At 37.2% G+C, this 11,421-nt stretch overlaps 1 protein-coding gene across 3 annotated transcripts in view; it reads right to left on the bottom strand.

Moving 5' to 3' along the window:
- The window catches only part of s100p (S100 calcium binding protein P), a 15,112-nt gene extending 8,176 nt beyond the window's left edge, over positions 1–6,936 (bottom strand). Inside the window, exons 1-2 of one of the 3 annotated variants that reach the window (XM_007554650.2) lie at positions 6,813–6,936; positions 4,823–4,892 (exon numbers count right to left, since the gene is read on the bottom strand). The gene's annotated coding sequence lies outside the window, so the exon portion shown is untranslated. Of the gene's footprint in view, positions 1–4,822; positions 4,953–6,812 lie in introns of those variants that run through there. The other 2 variants (XM_016672742.1, XM_007554652.2) reach the window with 2 other exon arrangements.
- Positions 6,937–11,421: the final 4,485 nt, after the last annotated feature.

The following is an 11,421-nucleotide window of genomic DNA, read 5'->3' as shown; positions in this document are numbered from 1 at the left end:
TATAAATACTAATACTGCTTCAAACAAGGACGTTGCCATGGTTATTGCTTCACGTGGTGGCAGACTTCCGGCCGGGTATTTATACTAATTTACATATGTATTTGTGGGTGGTGACAGGGCGGACCAGCAGCTGCTCTATTTCCCGCAAATTAGGATTTATAAAGGAAAGGTGCGCGGCCACGTGCGTGCGCACGGCTTTATGTATCCGATGTTTTTTGTGCGGCGCACTTTTCTAAAATTTTCCGTATGCCAAGTTTTAGCACTCTTTTATGCATAAGGCCCCTGGTTCTCCTGGATGTTTCTTCCTGCTAAATCTGAGTTTTTCCCCTTCATTTCATTCTCGACATGAGAAATTGTTGTAAAATTGACAATCTCAACGCAAGTGATTGTGTTAATCAATTTACGTGTTTATCACACTTTAGTGTTTCCAACTGAAATATTTGTCAAAGACAATAATAAACACAAAATGCAGTTTTTAAATGGAGGTGTTTGTTTTCAACACAGGAAAAAAGAAAACACACGACTGTGTAAAACATGACTCTGTGTAAAACATGACTCTGTGTAAAACAAAAATAATTAAAAAAAGTACCAATGCACTACCAAGGCGTCCCTTCCTTCATCGTTTGATGCTTACATAAAAACATACCACACCAACCCATGCATTCAATCACATGCACATGCTGGCTTCTTCTGGAGCAGATCATAAGACGCTTGTCTCTTTCTGACGCATTGAGTGTTCCTCTTCCTGGAAGGCTGGACTGGCAGGTGGCGTGGCGCTGGCGCTGCTGCTGCTGCTCTGAGTGACATGGTTGGGCTTGCTGGCATACATGCATGCTTTTACATGGAAACTCATGCTCACATAACTCTATGCTTGGATGCCCTTTTGGATCCCCTAACCTAACTATAAATCACACCATCAGTCTAATGTCATGACTTATGCTTCAGGACTTTGGTTTGTATGGACCTCCAACATTTGTAACATAGGCAGACATAGTTTCAGTAAAATTATGATCTTGTTACAGAAAGGTTAATTGCATGACAGTTTTATTACATTAGTATTGCAACTTTAATAAACAATAGTTTGTTTATTAAAGTTAAACATATGTTTTGTGTAAACCTCAAATCCAGACTGAATGTCGTTGCAAAATTGGTCTTGATGGCTTCCCTGCACTGTTCTACTTCAATGAAATTGTGTGTTTTCAAGTGATGTTATGAGGACTTTAGTCAGCTTGTTTTGTTTGTTTTTTTTTCTTACCCTCACAGTTTCATTTCTAAATACCGACAATTTATCATTAATACAGTTTTATATTAATTGTTTTTGAATCATCAATATAAAGCAACAAATAAAAAGGAAAATGTAACCAAGAACAGAGGAAAAAAACTGGTCTTGTGTTGTTTTGGCTGAAACAAAATTCCTCTTCTGCACCATTTAGTATAAGAACTAAGGCAACGCACCAATGGTAACACTCAACTAGGAACTTTAACCAAGAAGCAACAAATAAGAAATAAACCATGGAGAAAGGAGCACCGTGACCATCAGTGGAGCAGCCAGGTGGCGCACAGAGCCGCCATGACATGTGATGAAACAAAGCATAGGCAATGAGAATGATGTATGTTCAGACAGCATTATAAGGAAAAAAAAACAAAAAAAACAAGAACAGCCGTCACTACCTGAGACACAAGTCCTATCATTCAGGGTAAAGAGCTGCTGTAAAGCGTCAGGTCATTTGTGAAGGTCACATTGCATGCATAGCCAGGATGTAAACTGTTGAAATGTCTGACAGAGGGCTGCACATGGCACAGTCAGCAGCCCTGTTGCCTTGTATCAAGACGGTATTGGTTTGAGTCCTGGACTGGAGCTTTTGTCCATGGATTTTCTATGTTCTCCATAGATTCTCTCTGGGTATTCAAGCTTTCTAACACAGGTCCAAAAACCATGACTGTTTGGTTTATTAGCCTCTCTAAGTTGCCCTTAGGTGTTTGTGCGTGTGTGTCCGTGCGTGTGTGTGTGTGTGCACAGTGGCATTGTCCTGTGTGTCTCTGGTGAATCCCGCCTTTTCAAAAAGAACACTGATGATAGGCACCAGCCGCACACGGCCATGCAAAGATGAGCGGGAATAGACAATAGACAGGTTTGATTATTTAGGAATATGCTGCTTTACCTCTGGGACAGAACTTGGATCTAGGAAAGATGTTTTTCCTGGCATCCTAAGATTTCTGCTGTAATATGGGAAACCACAGAGGTTTGTTTTATGCTCAGTTCACTACATATATCTACACAAGCTGATGAAGTATTTTTCAGCATTTCATGTTCAAACACTTTTAAACTGCGGGTGTACTATGTTGATGTAGATCCATCCTTTTTCAAACAGAAAATTAAAAAAAAACAAAATAAGCCAATCCAGAGTTCTGGTCTCCGGTCAGCATGTAGTTGGTCACCTCTGGGAGGCAGAGGACACATATTTAACTGGCTAACTAAATATTTAGGTCCAACTTAAATATTTAGCTAATATGCAATTTGGTTTCCGACAAGTGGAAGTGAAATTTCAAAATAAAAGTTGGATTCCGGGGGCTGCTATAAACTCCACCAGTGAGACTGAATTGTTACTGAAGTAACATTTTTTTACTGTAATCATTGATTCTTTGCCCCCCAACATGTCCAACGTTTTAGATGAAAACATTGAATGTACTGCTTTAATGGCTGCAGAGAATCTGCAAGGAATGAGAGAAGAAAAGTTGTAGAAGTACTGGGAGACAGAATGCTGGAACAACGGGACTGAGCTGATTAACTGATTGCAGGTTTGAGGGGAGAGAGAGAAAGTAGCACAGGGACCTAGAGAATGAATCTGACAATCAAGCAAAACTAAAGACAGAAAACTTAATTGAACGAGAGTAACTATGAACTATTGGACGCAAGAAATAAACATAGTACACAAGAATCACTAAGAAAGGACTGAACTAAAGAAAAACAGGAACAATTTTGATCTAACCAAAATAAGAAACTAACAGAATAATAATGAAACTAGAATCAAATCAAACCCCAAAACAACCCAAGATTCTAACAGTCCCATGTTTTCAACTAACACATTGGACATTCCAGGAAGAAAAGAATCGATGATAATAAGAGACAGATCTTACTTGAGCAATGATTTAGCTCTGCCAGCAGCAGAATTCTGTAAAACCCAGCTTTTATTCTGATATTCTACTTCCACTTGTCGACAAGCTACCTTGCATATACTTAGCTTGGACCTAAATATTTTGTTACAAGCTTAATATTTAGCTACCAACCTAATATTTAATTAACAAGCTAAGCATCCAGCTGGCTTGCAAAACATGTTAGCAAGCTATATATGTAGGTCTGAAGTCAATATTTTGTTATGAAAATTATTATTTTTTTAAATAAAATGTTTAATTTGGAAAATAAATATTTAATTTGGAAGTCAATACTTACCTCCCCCAAAACCCCTTTAATAAAGAGCAGGAAGTGAAGGACAGTGAGATTCAGACTGGCTCATCTGTCACTTCTGTTGTGATTGTTAGAATGAGTAATAGTAGAGCAGCAGGGACAGCTGGTGTTAATAGTCAAGATCAGACTCGGTGTCTCCTCACAGCAATGTAGCATTAATGAAATAATCCAGATTACTAAAGCGTCATTCTGGTACATGTAATTAAATTACTAAAGAAAGCCACAGAACAGTAGCTATAGTAGGCTCGTTCAAACGTTCTGTTATCAAAGTGTCTCAAGACACAAAACAATGTTACTGTCATTAAACACAAACAGTAGAACCAACCCAGTCCTAAATGATCACATGGACTAAGAAACCAATATCAACCTGAAAAATAAAAATAAAAACTGGAAATTTAGAAATGTATCATTTAAAAATGTGGATTTTATATATTCCTAGTGTTTTAAAACACTAGGAAGTAAATACAGAACGATAGCTAATGGAAATCAAACTATGAACCTCTGTGATCATCAAAATTTAAAGAATCTCGAAGATTAGAAATGTGTTACATTGCACTTCTAGCTTTATTTAACTCTTATATTGTAATAAACTGTTCAATCATCCAGCTGCTTCTCAGGCGGATGCACCAATATTGTGTGTTATTTGATTCAAGTAGCCAATTAAATGACTAGGATCAATATTTTCTATGAAATATTAACTTTAAATTGAAAAGGCTGAATTGAGCAAGCATTTTAAATCTGGCAACAGGAATGCAGAAATGAAATTTAAGCACAAATTTTAAGAGGTGAACTTTTATTTTATAACTAGTGAACCTCCATGACGGTGCCAATGGGTGATAAAACTATATTGGTGCACAAATATCTTAGAAACAGCAGCAGTTATGAGAAGCACGTTATCCTACTTCCACTGGCAGATTAATTTACTTACAACAAGATATTTTTCCCACGTTATAAGTGAAATAATCTGCCAGTGGAACTTGTGCTTATTGATCAATAATAAGGAATTATTGACTTCAAACAAGTTACTTTTAAGTTAGTTTTGCCTTGTTTCGAGTTTTCTAAGGTATTTGCAATAGAAACTAGACAAAAACAAAAACACTTGGTAAGATTTTGTTTTTGCAGTGTAGGTTGTGTTGAGAAAAGCTTTTTTATTTAATCAAATTGAATTAAAAATGTTAATTGGATTAATTTTAGTTAGGTATTTCCACAACCACATCCTCACAGATAGGCACGAGATGCAAGAGATGCCACAACTTTGTAAACATCACATTGTAAACTTCCAATCAGTTATGAAATTCCTGGCCTGCAACACATTTTATCTAAACTCCTGTACAGAACCTAAGATTCTGAACTTACCCTAAAATGGAGAAGTCACCAAAACGTTTCCTTGCTCTAGGTTTTCATTGAGGCTGTATCCTGCTGTGTCCTTGTAGGAAGTGCATCATGTAATGAGGATTTCATGAACTGAGCTACACTGGCAGTCTTCAGTACGCCTCTAGACTGTAGAGCGAGCAGCAGTCATTGGCCCTCACTGTGTACTCTGATATGTAAGTGATATTATGTGTCAGAAGGATTTAGGGGCAAGAATTTCAACAAACAGGTAAAGCAGTGTCAGACTGTAAAGCAAAGAAAAAGTCAATGCACTGTTTCTAAAATTTAAAAATATTATTTTATACACAATGTCAGTTTTGACAGAAGATTATCCAGGAGAATGTGAAAACATTTTTTATAATCAGAGATGACATTAGATTGTCCACAATACAGTAAAGATTTTAAGAATATGGAGTCATTTCATTGAGAAAAATGCAAACTTAAGCTCAGAGAGCGTATTTCTGATCTATGATCCCTCTCATCAGTCTCTGATTCATTGCTAACAGAACCCCAAGGACAGGGGATTACTTACAAAAGCTTTGTGGAGCACAAGTCACATTAACACATACTGCTGTAAACGTTCCTGTGCAATAAATAGATTGGCATGTTAGCCCAAATCACAAAATCTCAAAGGCTTTTCAAAATGGAACATCACAGAGTGTAAGCATGGCTTTTAAACACAGGAAAAATGTCTGCAGGATTTCTGTTTTTGTTCAGTTTTTTTTTTAGAACACTTGACCCCATGTGTACTGATGCAAGGAGGTAGAAAACAAACGATTGTCCGTAGGAAGTCCAGGGCCAGGTTTTCTCAACAAGTGACTGCAAACTGCTGTTCTACATAGTCCAACTACATGATTGAAGACATTTCAGATTCTGCCTGCCAGTCCAGACTTGTCTCTGGTAGAGAATGTGTGGAAGATAAGAGACAAAAAACTGATAACTTGGATCTAGGGCAAATCTGGAAGAATCGAACAAGACTGCTTTGAAATTTCTGGACATGAAATTCCAAAGCAGTGTGATACTGTAAAGACAGTTCCTTAAACTTCTTCTCCCTGAAACAGTCAGACAACAGCAGAGTGTTTTCAGGTAGAGGCTTCTTTAGACCTGCTGTAACACTGACCACTAGAAGCATCCAGCCTGAAGGTATTGAAGGGATTTTTCTTAAAGACATCTTATATTTAACCACCAGAGGGCAGCAGAGCTAATGTAGGAGTCTGAGCCGAACCTCTCAGTTGTATTTTATTGTATTAAATAAAGAATATAATCGGCACTCAAAATAATTTTCATAAACCATACACACCCAAAACACTCCTAACATGGCATCCTGGATGTTTTACAGTTTTCTTGATGTCAGAGCAAAACTGCTGTTAAAACTTTTTTTTTATTTATTTTTTTATGAATACTTAAAGTTCTGATTACAGAACAAAATGTAATATGTATTATTTTTATTGCAGTTTCTCTGGAGGGTTCCATTTGTCTCCTATGGGCACTAAGTGAGACTTCATTCTGGTGGGATGTCAAAGGGTTGATGACATCATTCATCGGTGGTCTTCATCATTATTTATTTCCAGTCTATTCAGTCTTTGCTTTATGTATCAGAAACTTCAGCAAAACCTTAAACATCATAGTTAATGGTTAAAACAAAAGAGTAAGGTGGGAAAACAATCATAGATGTGATAAAATATATCTTTCCTAAATTTGTTCATGCTTTAATAAAATCTGTTTTGTTTTGCAAAACATCTGCTATTATTGGTTCCTTTGGGATGTAACACAGATAATAACTGAGTAAAGTGCGTAAACAAATTAGTGTTTTTCAAAATTATACCAAAGATTTCATGCAAACCATAAAACAGTTTAATAGTGACTTAAGAGGGACAACCTCCATTCATATTATATACAATATACAAGTATATGTGTCACAGCATAAGGAGAGTAAAACCAAGACGGAGAGGACAGAATGAAAACAAAAACTTACTGTAAGTCTTAACCCTCGGCTGCAGAGGATGATGGTTAGCCTGAAGCTCCTCTGGTGCTGGATGCAGTTGTTACTGTTTGTATCAGCAGGCCAGAGACTGAGAGGACGAGAGGACTGCCAACGGTCAGGCCCACAGGATGGACTGGAATCCCATAAGCAAACAGATGGAGAATAGGAGGAAGTGGAGACTGTTCTTACCTTCCTGATGGCAGGAGACCATAACTGCACACACCTCCCATTCACTTAATGAAGCCAGGGGTCAAAGATTTGACCCCTTGCTCTATTATTTTATTTATTTACTCAAATCATTGATGGGTATTCAACAACATTCATTGAACTGTGTGTTTTTGAACTGCCAAATGTCAGCTCCAGTTCATTCTCCAAAGACAATAGGGAATGGGGGGAAAAGTCAAAATTTGTGTTACAATGATAGATTCAGGGCTTAAAGTAAAAAAAAATCCTGAGCCTGAAACTTAGATTGGTGATAGAAATGAACTATACCGTTTCTATCACAGTTTAATAAAAAGTGTCTTTGGATACTGCAAACAATTGCTTCTAACAATACAATTAACAATACAATTAGCTAAACAAACAAGCTTAAATAAGACTTCAGTTCATTTCAACTCAAAACAAAATGTTAAATGTCTGTGCCCTAAAGGTTCGCCTTACAGGCAAAAATCCCTCAACATTAAATAAGAGTCCTTTCAGTCAATGTTTTTGCAAGTAATTTTGAACATACAACATTACCAACTAAATCAGTTTCTCAACCTTTTTCGGGCCAGCGCCCCCTAGCCTTTATCTAGGTCCCTCACCGCCCCCCACCAAATAATTTGTAGGCTACTTTGAACTGACTCTTATTTTATCATTAATATTCCTATCACTATTGTAGATGTTTTGATTTTTATGCTTGTTTCTTTATTTATCATCAAAAATTTCCCAGAGAACAAAAAAGCCATGGGGATATAAATTATTTTCACAGGTGTCTATGAAAAATTTAATGAACATTCAAGTTAAAATCAGTAGGCCTAACAGAAGCCAATCAGAGTGGAAAAATATTCTTGTTCTTTGCCATTTTCTAGTTGTTAAATATTCCAGAAAATGACCAGATAAAAGATGAACAACATGTCAGTTTAAACTTTGAACTATTTGCAAACCAACTGAGCTCTGCAGCATTAAAACATGGATAGAACTGTAACTACATTAATTATAGCTCTTCTTCTCTTCAGTGTTTCTGTTACTGGTGGTGCAGCTCTGTGCTGCCTTCAGGAGAATGGGACATCAGAGTATCATCCATAAAATTTCACCCACATGGCATTTACTGTGCAAACCAGAGCTTTCAGTGGAAAAACAAAAGTTCCAGATCCTTTTAATGCCATAGAAATATGATACAGAAACATGGATTATATCTTTATATAGACCTGTCCATTGATTATAGATTAATAGTTTTACTGGACAGAAATTACAAAGAACAAATCTGGTTCTTAATCAAATCCTAATGAGTCAAATTGAAAGTGTCATGGAGTCACTGAACAGCCTCATGACATTAACACTGACATGAAAAATAATATTGAAGAAATAAATATATTAAATCTAATTAAAACCATAAATAAGTGATAAGTTATTTACTGTTATGGTCTGGAAGATATATTTATTCTCAGTACTAGATATGGTCTCAACAAACTCATGGCATTTCAACAATATTATTTTCCCTTTTATCTGGAAATAGTGTCTGTTTATTCTTGCCATACAGTCTCTGAATTAATTATTGCTCGAAAGGTCTTGCCATACCAGTTTATTCCTCTGTATTTACTTTAGTTTCTTAGTTTATTCTTGCATTTTGTTCTTCATTCGTTTCCATTTAGTTTCCTTTGATTAATATTATCCTCTCCTGGTTTATTGCTATGTCCACTTTAGTCTCTATCCTGTTGCTACATTTATTTTATCGTTTATTGACAATCATTAATCTTCACTCATCACCTGCTGCTCCGCCTAATCGTCATGTTTCACATCATGTGTTGATTTTTCACTGTTCAGCGTCGGATTCTCTGTTTTTATGCCATAATTCACATCTAGCTCGTCGCTCCGTTTTATGTCCAATTTCTCCTGTTTCAGAGTTTTGCGCGATGTGCGCGTCGTTTTTTATTTTAACCCCTTAAGGTGCAGGGCAGTCGGGAAACGTATCGATGGGAAAAAGGCAGACTGACATAAACCTTTTAAAGCAACAGAAACAATTTCGGTATTTTGATTATTAAAATTTAAAAATGCTGTGTTGTTCTATCACCCCCGTTTCATACCGGACCACTTACAGCACCGGTGTTAAAATGAACGCTCTCTATCGTGGTGTCACCATGGAGGGATTTCTTTATTTAAATGGGTTCATTTTTCAGAGGGATACACAGTGAGGGTATCGTGATTTTAGTAATTACATGTTTATAAGAGCGATTTTCTGTTGTCCTTCCATGGAATCGGGCAGCTTTCAGACGGAAATAAAACACTTTTTAATATAAGTTGCTGCTTAACATGATCACAGAACTGAAAAAAACATATGCACAAAAATACCAGACAGAATGAATCACAGCAACGTCATCAGCCGGTGAGACGTTGTGATGGATGGGTGGTGTGTGTAGGTGCGTGTGCGTGTGTGTGTGGGTGCACTTGTTTAACAATCTCATTTAGGACAATTTCTACCTGAAGACTGATAGGGTTTATGGAGACTAAAGTCGTCTCGTTTAGAGGAAAGGTGTGAATTAAGATTTGGTAAAGATTAGGATTAGTAATGGTTAGGGTTGGCTAAAATCCCTGGGTGAGACATAAATGTAGTTATTAAAGTGAATGAAAGTAAGGATAAAGGCCTCATACTGGTAATGCAAACTTTGCGTGGGGAGGTGGCCGAGGATGGAGGCAGGGAGGGAGAGGAAGGAAGTGAGAAAAAAAAACAAGCAGTCAACACTGCAGAAAAACAACCAGGAATAACATTTCCTCTCTGACTGTGCTCCAGTTGAAACATGGACAACCAATTGTTAAATGTTATGTGAGGCTAACAATAATTAGCTGTAAAAAACAATATGGTATTTTTCTGAAGCATGCTGGTCATTTCGCCCCTTCACTGTTAGTTTTGGTTTTCTTCAAACCTGGTCCTTCTGGGTAAGAAATGGAGGCCTACTCATTGACTATTATCAGGAAATTATTCCAATAAATAATATCTCCCAGCAAGAGGCCATTTATTGTCTTTAACTGGAATCAGAATCAAAATCAGTCAATAATTAAATTAAACTAAAATAAATGGAAATCAAGCATAATACAATGTTTTCATTTGAAAAATTCCAATTCATTATGTTGGATATGAGACTGGGGAAGTTTTCTTTCTCCATAATTCTTGCCTAAGTAAGATATAAAAAAAATTATGTGCTGTGGTTTGCACTTTTACAAGTTTAAAATGAAATTCAAAAATAATAAAATGGCAAAGGATTGGGGCTGCAGTGGTGGAGTTGGTTGCACTGTTGCCTTGCAGCAAGAAGGTCCGCGGGTCTTTCTGCAAGGAGTTTGCGTGTTCTCCCTGTGTCCAAAACATGACTGTCAGCTCGATTGGTCTCTCTAAATTCTCCTTACATGTGTGTGTATGGTTGTTTGTCCTGTCTGTCTCTGTGTTGCCCTGCAATGGACTGGCGACCTGTCCAGGGTGTACCCCACCTCTCGCCCGATGATCGCTGGAGATAGGCACCAGTACCCCTCATGATCAGCATGTATGATAATGGATGGATTGTACAACATAGGTACAAAGGTGCTAATCAACTCAGGTTATAGCCCTTAGCTACACACTTGATAACAAAAATTGAGCAGCACTCATGTAGAGTGTGATGCAATTAAGTATAGATAATTAAAAGTACAAATAATATCCATATTATATTCAGCTACCACTACTTCTACTTCTCATAACAATAACAGCCATAATGGATCTTGAGTTTGTAAACCTCCAACATTTTTTTCTGATTTTACAGCATTTCTGACCTTTATTCAACAATAAGTAGACAAAAAGAAGGGTAGAGAGAGAAGGAAAAAACAAGAATCAGAAATTTTAAATCGATTTAAGGTCTTCTAAACACCAGTTTGACATAATATAGTTCAATAAAATCAAATCTTTTAATCTCTATATGTATATATTTTGACTTTGAGTCCAACTTCTACACCCTGACTTTCACACATACCACACACTGTAATATGTAACAGAATGGAATGTATTGTGTAATGTGGATTATAAGACTGGGTTAAAAGTTGTTATAAGACATACCACTTGGTGTCAGCAGAGCTGATCTGACAGCGAAACCATAACCGAACATAATTCCAATGTTGCTTAGGGCTCTGCAGGGGTCACTGTGGAGCTTAAAAGCGCAGACATGATAGAGGTGGTGGCTGTCTGAAGGAGGTGATATTTCCACACATCCTCCATAGTTCCCGCCTCTGACATGCAGTGTTTTGGAACAGAGTTCACTCAGGCTTAGCTTGGCTTCTATTTTGGAACTCCACCCTAACAGATCCAAGTGGACTCAGTGACTCCACCTCACCCAGATCCTTCTGTGTTGGCTAATATGTGTGTGTGCGTGTGTGTGTG

The sequence above is a fragment of the Poecilia formosa genome, unplaced genomic scaffold (genome assembly GCF_000485575.1).
Source record: "Poecilia formosa unplaced genomic scaffold, Poecilia_formosa-5.1.2 Scaffold65, whole genome shotgun sequence".
NCBI classification, from domain to species: domain Eukaryota; kingdom Metazoa; phylum Chordata; class Actinopteri; order Cyprinodontiformes; family Poeciliidae; genus Poecilia; species Poecilia formosa.
The sequence above is the reverse complement of the archived record's forward strand: the minus strand, read 5'-3'. Positions and strand labels throughout refer to the sequence as shown.